Here is a 17,555-nt window from a genome sequence, read left to right as displayed (position 1 = left end):
ATCCTTTCTAAAGGCCTTAACTTTGCCGTTACCCCACGCACAATTCCAGTGGATGAGATAATTGCTGAGGTAGAATCAGCAGTTAGACTCCTTCCACATAATGAGGCAGAGATGACTAGACATGAGGTTGCTAAAATAATTGAGAATAGAAAAGTTCCAAAAGTAAATATTAGCTCTAACGAGGCAAAAGCCTTAAGAGAGCTGCGTGTAAATAAGGATATCCAAATCCTAGCAGCTGATAAAGGCCGCACTACTGTACTGATGTCACGAGCCGATTATGATAATAAAATTAGAAATTTACTAGAGGAAAGTACCTACATTAAAATTAAACGAGATCCAACTAATACTTTAGAACGTAAGACCACTGCAATAATTGCAAATTCATTAATCCCTAAAAATGAGCAATACCTAATTAAGCCAAGGGCCTCAAAACCACCTAGACTCTATGGGCTACCAAAGATTCATAAAATCGGCATCCCATTACGACCCATAGTCAGTACAATTGGCTCTGCCACATATCAATTAGCAAAATATATAACCAAACAAATACAGCCCTACATCGGTAAGACATCTTCATTCATAAAAAATTCAGAACATCTTGTGAATGTGATTAAAGATATTAAACTTACTCCTGATGATATTCTGGTAAGCTTTGATGTGATTTCTCTATTCACTAAGGTTCCAGTGGACGAATCGCTTAAATTACTTGATACACTAGTAAAGAATACCGGTTTACAAAAAGATATTCCGAAACTTGCTGGCCATTGCTTAAATAACACTTACTTCTTATGGAGAGGGGATTTCTTTAAACAAAAGGAAGGAGCAGCAATGGGTTCTCCTTTATCCCCTGCTATAGCAAATTTGTACATGGAAAACTTTGAAATAAGAGCACTTGCCTCGAGCACATTAAAACCATCCTTTTGGTTTAGGTATGTGGATGACACTTTGGTTGTCTGGCCACATGGTAAAGATACACTTAATGATTTTCTAAATCATCTCAATGCACAAAACCCGGCCATCCAGTTCACCATGGAAATGGAGGTGAATAATACACTCCCATTCCTAGATATTTTGCTTGGACATGGCCTAAACGGTAAAATAACACACAGCGTTTACAGAAAGCAAACGCACACTGATGCCTATCTGAATGCAGAATCACATCATCATCCAGCTCAAAAATCCTCTCTTATTAAGACGCTCGTGCATCGGGCGAAAACAGTGTCAGATGGTGAGAGTCTAGTGAGAGAGATTAAACACGTTAAAGACGCACTACGACAGAATGGCTACAATAATGCTCAAATTAACAGAGCACTGAATGCCAAATCACGATCGCAAAGCAATACTACTGAAAGCGACCAGATTGTTAAAACAATAAAAATTCCATATATCTCAGGAGTAACTGACAAATTAGCCCGCGTTTTGCAAAAGCAAAACATTACAGTAAGATTTGGTACAGTACACAAAATTCAAAAACTAGTATCTTGCACTAAAGACGCATTACCTAAACTATCAACAGAAGGTGTATATCGGATTAATTGTTCATGTGGCAGCTGCTACATTGGGCAGACGGGACGTAACATCAGCGTAAGACTAAAAGAACATCAGAGAAATATTAAATTATCTCAAACACAACTGTCGGCAGTGGCAGAACATGCTTGTCAACAAGGACACTCAATTGATTTTGACAATGTTGCAGTGGTGTGTAAAACTAATTATTACTGGCAAAGACTAATTAGAGAATCCATTGAAATTGAGAGGAACAAGAATAACTTTAATCGCTCTGACAGCTACCGGCTCAGTGCGGCCTGGAAGCGTATTATTAAATAATACACATTACATTTTGATTTAAAGAATTACTAATCTACAACTCATTACTAATCATAACCAATGACTGATTACTAATCGATTATATAATTACATTACCCCCCCCCCCTCCGCCTCTAATCACTGCACCTGATGAGTTAAGTGATGACGTCACTCTTCTGCTCTATATAAAACCGGGAGCAAGCGAGGGCTTTACCATTCTGGCGAATTGCCCGATGATGCTGGAAGTATTTACCAGCGAAACGTCGTACTCAAACTGTAAATGTGGATTAACTCTTCAACACACCGGTGGGCTGAAGTAGTGAATTATTTGTCTTTTGTCAACGTGACACTTATCTTTGCTGATTGGCCGTGTCGGGTGGTGGAGGGTTACGACACATTTATAAATAAACGCGATCTAACCCAAAAAACCTTTATTATGAATAATATTGGTCGCGAAAGCCTACGTGTTAAACTGACTAACCTCTATGGGGAGGATACTTTTCTTAAAACCAGAAAATTGGAGAAGCTTCGCATTAAGCGGATGAAATTGATATCTTCACTGGCGTTCCTCAAAAGGTGCAGAGATTCAAAGGTAATACCAAACGCAGTTAAAATAACACATCACATAAAGTCTTCTAAAGCTAACCAAATACTACACAAAGCTAGCGAATTATTATTAATAGAGAGAATACAGCACAATAGGAGTGAATTATCTTACATTTCGGAATCGCTAAAGCAGTTACACTTAGATATAAGCAATAGTGTATCTATGCATTATTGGAATATAATCGATAACATAACACAACAATCGGCTGATAATGTGTTTAAACTAACAAAAACTAACCAAATTAATAAATTTTCTAGACTACATAATAAACAAATCCCTACTGAAAACCAAAAACGTAAAAACAAAACTGTACTGAACTTGACCAACACTGTATTAACCGGTGACATGGTCTCTATCCTTTCTAAAGGCCTTAACTTTGCCGTTACCCCACGCACAATTCCAGTGGATGAGATAATTGCTGAGGTAGAATCAGCAGTTAGACTCCTTCCACATAATGAGGCAGAGATGACTAGACATGAGGTTGCTAAAATAATTGAGAATAGAAAAGTTCCAAAAGTAAATATTAGCTCTAACGAGGCAAAAGCCTTAAGAGAGCTGCGTGTAAATAAGGATATCCAAATCCTAGCAGCTGATAAAGGCCGCACTACTGTACTGATGTCACGAGCCGATTATGATAATAAAATTAGAAATTTACTAGAGGAAAGTACCTACATTAAAATTAAACGAGATCCAACTAATACTTTAGAACGTAAGACCACTGCAATAATTGCAAATTCATTAATCCCTAAAAATGAGCAATACCTAATTAAGCCAAGGGCCTCAAAACCACCTAGACTCTATGGGCTACCAAAGATTCATAAAATCGGCATCCCATTACGACCCATAGTCAGTACAATTGGCTCTGCCACATATCAATTAGCAAAATATATAACCAAACAAATACAGCCCTACATCGGTAAGACATCTTCATTCATAAAAAATTCAGAACATCTTGTGAATGTGATTAAAGATATTAAACTTACTCCTGATGATATTCTGGTAAGCTTTGATGTGATTTCTCTATTCACTAAGGTTCCAGTGGACGAATCGCTTAAATTACTTGATACACTAGTAAAGAATACCGGTTTACAAAAAGATATTCCGAAACTTGCTGGCCATTGCTTAAATAACACTTACTTCTTATGGAGAGGGGATTTCTTTAAACAAAAGGAAGGAGCAGCAATGGGTTCTCCTTTATCCCCTGCTATAGCAAATTTGTACATGGAAAACTTTGAAATAAGAGCACTTGCCTCGAGCACATTAAAACCATCCTTTTGGTTTAGGTATGTGGATGACACTTTGGTTGTCTGGCCACATGGTAAAGATACACTTAATGATTTTCTAAATCATCTCAATGCACAAAACCCGGCCATCCAGTTCACCATGGAAATGGAGGTGAATAATACACTCCCATTCCTAGATATTTTGCTTGGACATGGCCTAAACGGTAAAATAACACACAGCGTTTACAGAAAGCAAACGCACACTGATGCCTATCTGAATGCAGAATCACATCATCATCCAGCTCAAAAATCCTCTCTTATTAAGACGCTCGTGCATCGGGCGAAAACAGTGTCAGATGGTGAGAGTCTAGTGAGAGAGATTAAACACGTTAAAGACGCACTACGACAGAATGGCTACAATAATGCTCAAATTAACAGAGCACTGAATGCCAAATCACGATCGCAAAGCAATACTACTGAAAGCGACCAGATTGTTAAAACAATAAAAATTCCATATATCTCAGGAGTAACTGACAAATTAGCCCGCGTTTTGCAAAAGCAAAACATTACAGTAAGATTTGGTACAGTACACAAAATTCAAAAACTAGTATCTTGCACTAAAGACGCATTACCTAAACTATCAACAGAAGGTGTATATCGGATTAATTGTTCATGTGGCAGCTGCTACATTGGGCAGACGGGACGTAACATCAGCGTAAGACTAAAAGAACATCAGAGAAATATTAAATTATCTCAAACACAACTGTCGGCAGTGGCAGAACATGCTTGTCAACAAGGACACTCAATTGATTTTGACAATGTTGCAGTGGTGTGTAAAACTAATTATTACTGGCAAAGACTAATTAGAGAATCCATTGAAATTGAGAGGAACAAGAATAACTTTAATCGCTCTGACAGCTACCGGCTCAGTGCGGCCTGGAAGCGTATTATTAAATAATACACATTACATTTTGATTTAAAGAATTACTAATCTACAACTCATTACTAATCATAACCAATGACTGATTACTAATCGATTATATAATTACATTACCCCCCCCCCTCCGCCTCTAATCACTGCACCTGATGAGTTAAGTGATGACGTCACTCTTCTGCTCTATATAAAACCGGGAGCAAGCGAGGGCTTTACCATTCTGGCGAATTGCCCGATGATGCTGGAAGTATTTACCAGCGAAACGTCGTACTCAAACTGTAAATGTGGATTAACTCTTCAACACACCGGTGGGCTGAAGTAGTGAATTATTTGTCTTTTGTCAACGTGACACTTATCTTTGCTGATTGGCCGTGTCGGGTGGTGGAGGGTTACGACACATTTATAAATAAACGCGATCTAACCCAAAAAACCTTTATTATGAATAATATTGGTCGCGAAAGCCTACGTGTTAAACTGACTAACCTCTATGGGGAGGATACTTTTCTTAAAACCAGAAAATTGGAGAAGCTTCGCATTAAGCGGATGAAATTGATATCTTCACTGGCGTTCCTCAAAAGGTGCAGAGATTCAAAGGTAATACCAAACGCAGTTAAAATAACACATCACATAAAGTCTTCTAAAGCTAACCAAATACTACACAAAGCTAGCGAATTATTATTAATAGAGAGAATACAGCACAATAGGAGTGAATTATCTTACATTTCGGAATCGCTAAAGCAGTTACACTTAGATATAAGCAATAGTGTATCTATGCATTATTGGAATATAATCGATAACATAACACAACAATCGGCTGATAATGTGTTTAAACTAACAAAAACTAACCAAATTAATAAATTTTCTAGACTACATAATAAACAAATCCCTACTGAAAACCAAAAACGTAAAAACAAAACTGTACTGAACTTGACCAACACTGTATTAACCGGTGACATGGTCTCTATCCTTTCTAAAGGCCTTAACTTTGCCGTTACCCCACGCACAATTCCAGTGGATGAGATAATTGCTGAGGTAGAATCAGCAGTTAGACTCCTTCCACATAATGAGGCAGAGATGACTAGACATGAGGTTGCTAAAATAATTGAGAATAGAAAAGTTCCAAAAGTAAATATTAGCTCTAACGAGGCAAAAGCCTTAAGAGAGCTGCGTGTAAATAAGGATATCCAAATCCTAGCAGCTGATAAAGGCCGCACTACTGTACTGATGTCACGAGCCGATTATGATAATAAAATTAGAAATTTACTAGAGGAAAGTACCTACATTAAAATTAAACGAGATCCAACTAATACTTTAGAACGTAAGACCACTGCAATAATTGCAAATTCATTAATCCCTAAAAATGAGCAATACCTAATTAAGCCAAGGGCCTCAAAACCACCTAGACTCTATGGGCTACCAAAGATTCATAAAATCGGCATCCCATTACGACCCATAGTCAGTACAATTGGCTCTGCCACATATCAATTAGCAAAATATATAACCAAACAAATACAGCCCTACATCGGTAAGACATCTTCATTCATAAAAAATTCAGAACATCTTGTGAATGTGATTAAAGATATTAAACTTACTCCTGATGATATTCTGGTAAGCTTTGATGTGATTTCTCTATTCACTAAGGTTCCAGTGGACGAATCGCTTAAATTACTTGATACACTAGTAAAGAATACCGGTTTACAAAAAGATATTCCGAAACTTGCTGGCCATTGCTTAAATAACACTTACTTCTTATGGAGAGGGGATTTCTTTAAACAAAAGGAAGGAGCAGCAATGGGTTCTCCTTTATCCCCTGCTATAGCAAATTTGTACATGGAAAACTTTGAAATAAGAGCACTTGCCTCGAGCACATTAAAACCATCCTTTTGGTTTAGGTATGTGGATGACACTTTGGTTGTCTGGCCACATGGTAAAGATACACTTAATGATTTTCTAAATCATCTCAATGCACAAAACCCGGCCATCCAGTTCACCATGGAAATGGAGGTGAATAATACACTCCCATTCCTAGATATTTTGCTTGGACATGGCCTAAACGGTAAAATAACACACAGCGTTTACAGAAAGCAAACGCACACTGATGCCTATCTGAATGCAGAATCACATCATCATCCAGCTCAAAAATCCTCTCTTATTAAGACGCTCGTGCATCGGGCGAAAACAGTGTCAGATGGTGAGAGTCTAGTGAGAGAGATTAAACACGTTAAAGACGCACTACGACAGAATGGCTACAATAATGCTCAAATTAACAGAGCACTGAATGCCAAATCACGATCGCAAAGCAATACTACTGAAAGCGACCAGATTGTTAAAACAATAAAAATTCCATATATCTCAGGAGTAACTGACAAATTAGCCCGCGTTTTGCAAAAGCAAAACATTACAGTAAGATTTGGTACAGTACACAAAATTCAAAAACTAGTATCTTGCACTAAAGACGCATTACCTAAACTATCAACAGAAGGTGTATATCGGATTAATTGTTCATGTGGCAGCTGCTACATTGGGCAGACGGGACGTAACATCAGCGTAAGACTAAAAGAACATCAGAGAAATATTAAATTATCTCAAACACAACTGTCGGCAGTGGCAGAACATGCTTGTCAACAAGGACACTCAATTGATTTTGACAATGTTGCAGTGGTGTGTAAAACTAATTATTACTGGCAAAGACTAATTAGAGAATCCATTGAAATTGAGAGGAACAAGAATAACTTTAATCGCTCTGACAGCTACCGGCTCAGTGCGGCCTGGAAGCGTATTATTAAATAATACACATTACATTTTGATTTAAAGAATTACTAATCTACAACTCATTACTAATCATAACCAATGACTGATTACTAATCGATTATATAATTACATTACCCCCCCCCCCTCCGCCTCTAATCACTGCACCTGATGAGTTAAGTGATGACGTCACTCTTCTGCTCTATATAAAACCGGGAGCAAGCGAGGGCTTTACCATTCTGGCGAATTGCCCGATGATGCTGGAAGTATTTACCAGCGAAACGTCGTACTCAAACTGTAAATGTGGATTAACTCTTCAACACACCGGTGGGCTGAAGTAGTGAATTATTTGTCTTTTGTCAACGTGACACTTATCTTTGCTGATTGGCCGTGTCGGGTGGTGGAGGGTTACGACACATTTATAAATAAACGCGATCTAACCCAAAAAACCTTTATTATGCACCTCTGGTTTCATTTGACTTACCGGTTGTCCTCATTATGTGTGTCACAGGTAATATGGAAAGGAAAATATTACGCAGCACGAGTTGTAGGATAAGGGCAATTATGGTGACACACGTGACCCCCTCTACACAAGAAACAGCTAGGATTCATATTCTTGGTTCTTTCGGGAAAGTCACGTCGAAGGGAAACAATAAAATAATACAAATATAAAACAATAAAATTCTCGCGACCTTTTGATTGCAACACAAGCAATCATCATCAGGTGTGAAAACCACAAGAAAATTTGAAAGAACCAAGAATATGAATCTCTGCAGTCACTAAAGCTTTAAATCAAAATGTAACAGCTGAGAGTCAATGCTGTGGTGTTGTGCGATTGGTGCAAGCGACCCATCATTGTGTTTTGATGTTGAGCTGTTAAAATTGCACTGTTGTGAGGTGAGGTCAAGGCCGATGACTGCTTCCAGCGGTGTCAAGTTCAGCATTTTGAAGAGGCTCGCGGAGGATGATACTGGGCACTGGGGTGCAGTCTCCCTCCATGAACAACAGAGGGCAGAGGAGCGACGCTCACAACAATTATTGGCGGAGCGCCGGGCGTATGAAACGCAAATTTGGAAGAAAGTTTATCTCGGGGAGTTAACCCACAACACCTGGGTCTGTCCCGCGTGTTCACACGATAACGCGTTTTCACTACAACGCGTTTTCTCCGTCACAACGCGCTTTCTGAGCGGACTACTTTCTTGAGCTGCGCGGTTGAGCGAGATGAGACGGTAACGCGGCGGCGGCGGCGGCGTCCCCTCAAGTTATTTGGACCCCCATCTTACCGTGCGTGGACATTATTATTATTTACGGGAGGAAAATAGTTTCCGCTTAACGCGGCACTTTTCAGGAACGCATCTACCGCGTTAAACGAGGACTCGCCGCGTACAGGTGCCGCGCACGCTGTATCGACCCTGGAGAAATACGAAGCGCTATGAAGCTCTTGTTCACAGACGTCCAGTAAGGGGCGGGTGGTGTTGGTGGTGTGGGCGTCACCACGTGACACACAGCTTGTCCGTGGAGTCGATCGTGAGGGTGCCGACGTCGCCTAGGCAACGCCGCCCCCCCTCTGGCTCTGCTGCTGCTGCTGCCTCGCTCTGTGCACGCGAGGCGCCAATCCGTGACGCGGGCACTGTACGCGTTGCGTCACCGTTCACCGTGGGGGGCGGCGGGGCCTCAGCCACGTCACGTCGTGTACAGTGGCACATTAATATTGACACTTTTACTCGTGTTTATGTGCCTCGTTATTAAAGGTGAGTTTAATAATAATCATGCTGCTGCTACACAATGTGTGCATTGATATATACGTACATATTCTTAGTTTTTTCGGTAAAGTCACGTTGAAGAGAAACAACAAAATAACAAAATATATATAAAACAATAAAAAATTCTCACGACGTTTCGACCATAACTCAAACGGTCATCATCAGGTGTGTCGGTTTGCATAAATTTATTTTGAAAACGGCATATTTATTTATTTATATAAAAATAACGTTTGCGTCACGCGCAACGATTGGCTGTTTGCCAGGACTAGTCCATCTATTTTTTGAAAAGAGGAGGGGGGAGACGAAATTTGTTTTTTATGTATGCTGTCTGAAAGGCACTGTAAGCGTGAACAATCAATCAAGAACTGAAATGATTTATCAAATCTTTCCAATGATTGCTAAGATAGAATCCATCTTCTCGGTTGAAATTGTCTCTGTGTTTGTATATGTGGATAGCCTCATGAACGAATCTCTCATGGAAGCCAGATGGCTTACAAAGAACCTCCGTCTTGGAAAAGTCAATGGCATGTGAGCCTACTGAATTAGAACAATGATCTGCTACGGCCGAGGTGTTGGTCCTACCGTGTTTAAGGTCTGCTTTATGTTCACGAATGCGGTCCGAGATATGGCGTTTGGTTTCTCCAATGTAACTACTACCACAGAGGCAACTTAGTTTGTAGACACCAGGGTATTGTATGTCCGGAATCACATCTTTTACAGACGGAACCAGATCACGGATTTTATGTAATGTGTTGAAACGGACCTGGATCTTGTGTTTATTCAAGATTTTGGAGATCTTTTTTGTGATCCCAGCAATGTAGGGTAAAGTGATGGTTTTGAAAGGCTCCTCAAGAGGGTTCTTCTTCATGGTTTGAGTGATAGCTTTGCGGATTGTATAGTCGGAGTAACCATTAGCCCTAAGAGCCTGGTGTACGTGCTTGAGTTCACTGCTTATGTGTTCCTGGTCGGATATGCATTGGGCTCTATGATACAGAGTCTTGATGAGAGAATTCTTCTGTGATGGATGGTGGTGGGAATCCGGTTTCAGATAAGCATCCGTATGGGTAGCTTTCCTGTAGACAGAGTGGCTCATTGAACCATCAGGTCTCTTTTTAATTAGGACATCCAAAAAAGGTATCTTGCCATCTATTTCGACTTCCATGGTAAATCTGATGGCTGGGTGTATGGAATTGATGTGGTCGAAGAATTGGTCTAGAGCAGGCCGGCCATGTGGCCAGATGACAAAAGTGTCATCCACGTACCTCTTCCACAAGGTTGGGCGCAGAGTGGCAGTCTGGATGGCGTCAGTCTCAAATTTCTCCATGAAAATGTTAGCTATAACTGGAGAAAGGGGGGAGCCCATTGGGGTGCCCTCAGTTTGTTTGTAGAAAGTTCCATTCCAAGTGAAGTATGTATTGGTTAAACAGTGTCTCACCAGGGGGGGTACCTCAGCGTTTAGTCCTTGATGAACCAAGTCTTCAATGATTGCAATGGTGTCAGGTACAGGAACCTTGGTGAACAAGGAAACTACATCAAAACTGACAAGCAGGTCGTCTGGGGACAGGGAAATACCCTTGATTGTTGATACCAGGTGAGTAGAATTTTGTACCGCAGAGGTGGTCTTTCCAGTGAAAGGACGCAGGATTTCAGACAAAAAACGAGCTAGTTTGTAGGTGGGGGAGCTGATAGTAGAGACTATGGGACGAAGAGGTGTATCAACTTTATGTATTTTTGGTAAGCCGTATAATCTTGGTGGCCTGGCAGCAGAAGGTTTCAACGAAAACCGTTTAGATTGATCAATTAATGCGGTTGAATCAGAACTTATTTTGTTGGTTTGTGTGACGAGGCTGTTGGTGGGATCTCTTTTTATTTTTGTATAACTACCATCGTCGAGTAATTCTTTAATTTTGTTGTTGTATTCTATTTTATCCATGATAACAGTAGCATTGCCTTTGTCAGCTGAGAGAACTACAATATCATTCCTCTTTTTTAATTTATATAATTCAAAACGCTCATCTTTGCTGAGGTTGCTAGCTGGCAACTTAGCGTTTTTGAGGGTTGCAGCGATTTCAGATCTTGCTACGTCTGCAGCGATGTGACCCAGGCCCCTGAGAGCAACGTCTACTTGGGCAATTATATCATTAACTGGTATGTGTTTAGGTGTGACTGCAAAGTTTAGACCTTTAGCTAAAACGGATTTCAGACCATCGGAAATAGAACTGTTACTGCGATTAATTACGACTTTATTAACGTCTAACTTTTTGGTGTGTGGGTCCGGTCTTTTGTTGAAAAGGAGGTTAAATTTGGAAATCAGGTTTTCCTTACATTTGGTCGACATAGTAGCAGCTGAAGAGGCAGTCATATTGTCTACATGTTCCCAATCCGATGTGGACATTATTGCCGTCAATGATAAGTGTGATTTGTAGAGTGTCTTGTCTAACTGATCTAGTTCTGTGCGTATAAGTCTGATTTTTTCTGAGATAAGAGCTAAGCTAGTTTTGAAAAGAATTCGTTTCGCATTAGAAGAAGTTACAGTAGCAGAGGTGAGTGTAAATGCGATTGTAGACAATATGACTGCCTCTTCAGCTGCTACTATGTCGACCAAATGTAAGGAAAACCTGATTTCCAAATTTAACCTCCTTTTCAACAAAAGACCGGACCCACACACCAAAAAGTTAGACGTTAATAAAGTCGTAATTAATCGCAGTAACAGTTCTATTTCCGATGGTCTGAAATCCGTTTTAGCTAAAGGTCTAAACTTTGCAGTCACACCTAAACACATACCAGTTAATGATATAATTGCCCAAGTAGACGTTGCTCTCAGGGGCCTGGGTCACATCGCTGCAGACGTAGCAAGATCTGAAATCGCTGCAACCCTCAAAAACGCTAAGATGCCAGCTAGCAACCTCAGCAAAGATGAGCGTTTTGAATTATATAAATTAAAAAAGAGGAATGATATTGTAGTTCTCTCAGCTGACAAAGGCAATGCTACTGTTATCATGGATAAAATAGAATACAACAACAAAATTAAAGAATTACTCGACGATGGTAGTTATACAAAAATAAAAAGAGATCCCACCAACAGCCTCGTCACACAAACCAACAAAATAATTTCTGATTCAACCGCATTAATTGATCAATCTAAACGGTTTTCGTTGAAACCTTCTGCTGCCAGGCCACCAAGATTATACGGCTTACCAAAAATACATAAAGTTGATACACCTCTTCGTCCCATAGTCTCTACTATCAGCTCCCCCACCTACAAACTAGCTCGTTTTTTGTCTGAAATCCTGCGTCCTTTCACTGGAAAGACCACCTCTGCGGTACAAAATTCTACTCACCTGGTATCAACAATCAAGGGTATTTCCCTGTCCCCAGACGACCTGCTTGTCAGTTTTGATGTAGTTTCCTTGTTCACCAAGGTTCCTGTACCTGACACCATTGCAATCATTGAAGACTTGGTTCATCAAGGACTAAACGCTGAGGTACCCCCCCTGGTGAGACACTGTTTAACCAATACATACTTCACTTGGAATGGAACTTTCTACAAACAAACTGAGGGCACCCCAATGGGCTCCCCCCTTTCTCCAGTTATAGCTAACATTTTCATGGAGAAATTTGAGACTGACGCCATCCAGACTGCCACTCTGCGCCCAACCTTGTGGAAGAGGTACGTGGATGACACTTTTGTCATCTGGCCACATGGCCGGCCTGCTCTAGACCAATTCTTCGACCACATCAATTCCATACACCCAGCCATCAGATTTACCATGGAAGTCGAAATAGATGGCAAGATACCTTTTTTGGATGTCCTAATTAAAAAGAGACCTGATGGTTCAATGAGCCACTCTGTCTACAGGAAAGCTACCCATACGGATGCTTATCTGAAACCGGATTCCCACCACCATCCATCACAGAAGAATTCTCTCATCAAGACTCTGTATCATAGAGCCCAATGCATATCCGACCAGGAACACATAAGCAGTGAACTCAAGCACGTACACCAGGCTCTTAGGGCTAATGGTTACTCCGACTATACAATCCGCAAAGCTATCACTCAAACCATGAAGAAGAACCCTCTTGAGGAGCCTTTCAAAACCATCACTTTACCCTACATTGCTGGGATCACAAAAAAGATCTCCAAAATCTTGAATAAACACAAGATCCAGGTCCGTTTCAACACATTACATAAAATCCGTGATCTGGTTCCGTCTGTAAAAGATGTGATTCCGGACATACAATACCCTGGTGTCTACAAACTAAGTTGCCTCTGTGGTAGTAGTTACATTGGAGAAACCAAACGCCATATCTCGGACCGCATTCGTGAACATAAAGCAGACCTTAAACACGGTAGGACCAACACCTCGGCCGTAGCAGATCATTGTTCTAATTCAGTAGGCTCACATGCCATTGACTTTTCCAAGACGGAGGTTCTTTGTAAGCCATCTGGCTTCCATGAGAGATTCGTTCATGAGGCTATCCACATATACAAACACAGAGACAATTTCAACCGAGAAGATGGATTCTATCTTAGCAATCATTGGAAAGATTTGATAAATCATTTCAGTTCTTGATTGATTGTTCACGCTTACAGTGCCTTTCAGACAGCATACATAAAAAACAAATTTCGTCTCCCCCCTCCTCTTTTCAAAAAATAGATGGACTAGTCCTGGCAAACAGCCAATCGTTGCGCGTGACGCAAACGTTATTTTTATATAAATAAATAAATATGCCGTTTTCAAAATAAATTTATGCAAACCGACACACCTGATGATGACCGTTTGAGTTATGGTCGAAACGTCGTGAGAATTTTTTATTGTTTTATATATATTTTGTTATTTTGTTGTTTCTCTTCAACGTGACTTTACCGAAAAAACTAAGAATATGAATTACTGCAGTCACGAAAGCTTTAAATCAAAATATACGTACAGTTTATGTGTTTAAACGCGATTGTAGTTTATGGGCCCTTGAGGGATTTTTCGCCTCGTGTGAGGTTTTTATGCGCAACCTTAATTATTGCGCTTTTGTTAATCGTTAACATTTGGTCAGGAATAATGCACTTAAGATAAATGTTCTGGCGACGATATTTTGCAAAACAGACGATGGCAAAATTTCGATTTAAAGCTTTCGTGACTGCAAGGATTCATCTTCTTTGGTTCTTTCGGTAAAGTCACGTAGAATGAGAATAAAATAATAAATTGATAAAATAAAATAACACAATAATATTCTCACGACGTTTTCCGCCACAACACAAGCGGCCTTCATCAGGTGAAGGGGACGAGACTGTCTGATGAAGGTCACTTGTGTTGTGGCGGAAACGTCGTGAGAATATTATTATTTTATTTTATCAATTTATTATTTTATCTTATTCTACGTGACTTTACCGAAATAACCAAAGAAGATGGCAAAATTGTGTATATATTGTGCGATATGTGCCACTGAAACGGCAAGAAGTCAATAACAATGACTCGTGTTGAGTGTTTAATATGCAAGCAATGGGCCCACCACAGGTTCGTTAATGTTATAATGGAAGCAGTGAAATTAATGAAAATCTTTTGCTCTGCCATTTGATTTTAAATTACGACTCTTCAAAGAGCTTTGGTTGTAGTAAGCAATATTTGAATTTGTTTAAGCGACCTGTATTCTCTTACAACATGTTTTATATTCCTAGGCATTAAATTTGTACTAAAGATTCAGACTAATTGTAAATCTAATGGGACCACTGTAATCGATGTCCGTTAATATATGTAGGCGTGGTAAGGTTTCGAGACGCACTCTGCGATGCGTGAAACGCAGTCCGTGTCCTTCCTCATCCATTTGTCTTCATTCCAACGTCAACTTTGTTCTGCCGGTCTCTCTCATTAAGGCCACATGGCCACACTGTGTCTCTTAGTTCTTGCAAGCTAAGCTGGAGTCAGTCTCTCTCATTAAGGCCACATGGCCACACTGTGTCTCTTAGTTCTTGCAAGCTAAGCTGGAGTGAGTCTCATTAAGGCCACATGGCCACACTGTGTCTCTTAGTTCTTGCAAGCTAAGCTGGAGTCAGTCTCTCTCATTAAGGCCACATGGCCACACTGTCTCTTAGTTCTTGCAAGCCAAGCTGGAGTCAGTCTCTCTCATTAAGGCCACGTGGCCACAGTGTCTCTTAGTTCTTGCAAGCTAAGCTGGAGTGAGTCCCTCTCATTAAGGCCACATGGCCACACTGTGTCTCTTAGTGCTTGCAAGCTAAGCTGGAGTCAGTCTCTCTCATTAAGGCCACATGGCCACACAGTGTCTCTTAGTTCTTGCAAGCTAAGCTGGAGTCAGTCTCTTTTCAACATATGTCCCACCAAATTCTGTATTAATAATGTTCCAGTTTCTCTATATGTTTTTAAATTTAGATTGAAATTAATCTACATTTTAAAATCCACAAATCTGGCTGCCTCCTGATGATGCTGGTTGTAATTACTGGCGAAACGTCGTACTCAGATTGTTAATGTTGTGGCTTTGCTCTCTAACACACAACCGGTGTGCTGTACTAGTAACGAATTGGCATGTTCTGTTTAAGTGACAAACCTTACTAATTGGCTGTGTCGGGTGGTGGTGGGTTTACCGACATTTTTTTTATATTTACGCGATCTTACCCAAAAAACCTGTATTATGTAAAAATACATTTATTTTCCTCCTTTCTTTTTGGACAGTTTAAAATATCTAACGTTTTTCAAATTGTTCTGATGTACAGTGCTACTTTTCAAATTACTGTCATGTTTGCAACGGGTTGTTTAAAATATATTTAAATGGTGTAGATTCATGTTTAAACTCGCTTCGAATCTGCATTCATCATTTTCTTCTTAAGCAGTCCGTAACCACAATTGGTACATCGATGCATGACCCATTTGATTATGGTTTGTTGATCTTAATTTATCAATTAAAATGTTATTGAGTGTGCCAAATCCTAAAGAGTGGCGTTTGAGTCGACCTTATTTCATATTCACATCTGAAACGCCTGTGCACATGAATGTAATCCAGTTACACACTCTCCTACTTGTTCATCAACTCTCTTCGTGGTGTAGATTTGATGGCTTGTATAGCAACCATAATCAAACACAACAAGTCCGGGTGACTCATGATCCATGATTCACGATGCCAGTGGGCCAGGTTTCACTCTCAATTCTCTACCTGTGTGGCATGAATAAAACGCACCTGTAAATTTGACCTGAAATGATTGCACAACAATTGCCCCGCCTTCATGCGATGTTTATCCTCCACTGTTTATCTGGCTTTGACCTGAATTATATAAAAGTGCGGCTGTGCAACTGCTGTAGAGTCACATTGGTATAAACGCATTTTACAATATGAACAGCGCATTGAAAACGCGTACTATTTTAAGTATTGTTTAACAAGTGTGTTTACAAATCCACACTGAGAAACACGATGATTGACAGAGGGGAGTAGATTATGTTTTCGATAGTGTATTTAAATAGAGCTACTGTAGGTAAGTAGTTTTCAGTTTTAAAGGCATAGTTTAACAAGTCAACACTTGCCACCATCCTTCAAACCCATTGGTGAAAAAGACCACAGTTTATGTTTACATTATAATATGTTTACATTATATATAATATATAATATAATGTTTACATTATATATAATATAATGTTTATATATAATATATAATATAATGTTTACATTATAATACATTGTTTACATTATATATAATATAATGTTTATGCAAAAGCCGGAGACTTATGGGACCCCGGGGTCCCACCATAAGGTTCATATGAATGGTTACCTAATAACTTTTGAAACACGGTAATCGCTGTGAAGTGCAGTTTCCAATTCTTATTGTTGACTCAATCTCTCTGGCCTTTCTATGCAATATGAAGAAGGGTCATTGCCCGAAACGTCGCTTATCGGATTTTTTCCCTTTTTCAAGGCACCAGTGCTACTGATGCATGAATTTGTTTGGTATTTGAAATGATACGAAGGCTCAGCAAGTGATTCCTTGCAGACATAAACAGAAGCGATACGCGCCACCCCAGCCACCCATGTCGCGAATCAATCGATTATCGCGATTGAGGGCTCGTGAATAAATTCTAGATTCAACGCCTTGTTTTAAAACGTGAACACAGCCGGCTCTAGTGACTGGAGTGGGTGGGTGTTGGACAATGTGAAACAATGACACGCAACGTATACAAATCAAAAACATAAATTCTTACGCACGCGATCCGGTGTGCATATCGCGATCTTCAGGATGAATGATCACGTCCGAATCAATGCGTCGTCGTTGCTCCCCTAGCATGCGCTCTGCGTAACCCGCTCGTGTTGTTGTTGTTTGCGGCAGAGTTTAGGACCTTCGTGGCCAAGAGCCGCAGCTCCCGAGGCAAAGGAGTGATGGCACGCTTCAAGGTGCCGGACTTGCTGAAGCATCTCATGGAATGATACGGGGCTCCGGATATTCACGATCTGGGCATCCGTATCACCAGCATACCTCTGGG

Source organism: Petromyzon marinus, chromosome 11 (assembly GCF_048934315.1).
Source record: "Petromyzon marinus isolate PM22_M1 ecotype Great Lakes invasive population chromosome 11, UKy_Petmar_22M1.pri1.0, whole genome shotgun sequence".
NCBI classification, from domain to species: Eukaryota; Metazoa; Chordata; class Hyperoartia; order Petromyzontiformes; family Petromyzontidae; genus Petromyzon; species Petromyzon marinus.
Note: the sequence above shows the minus strand (reverse complement) of the source record.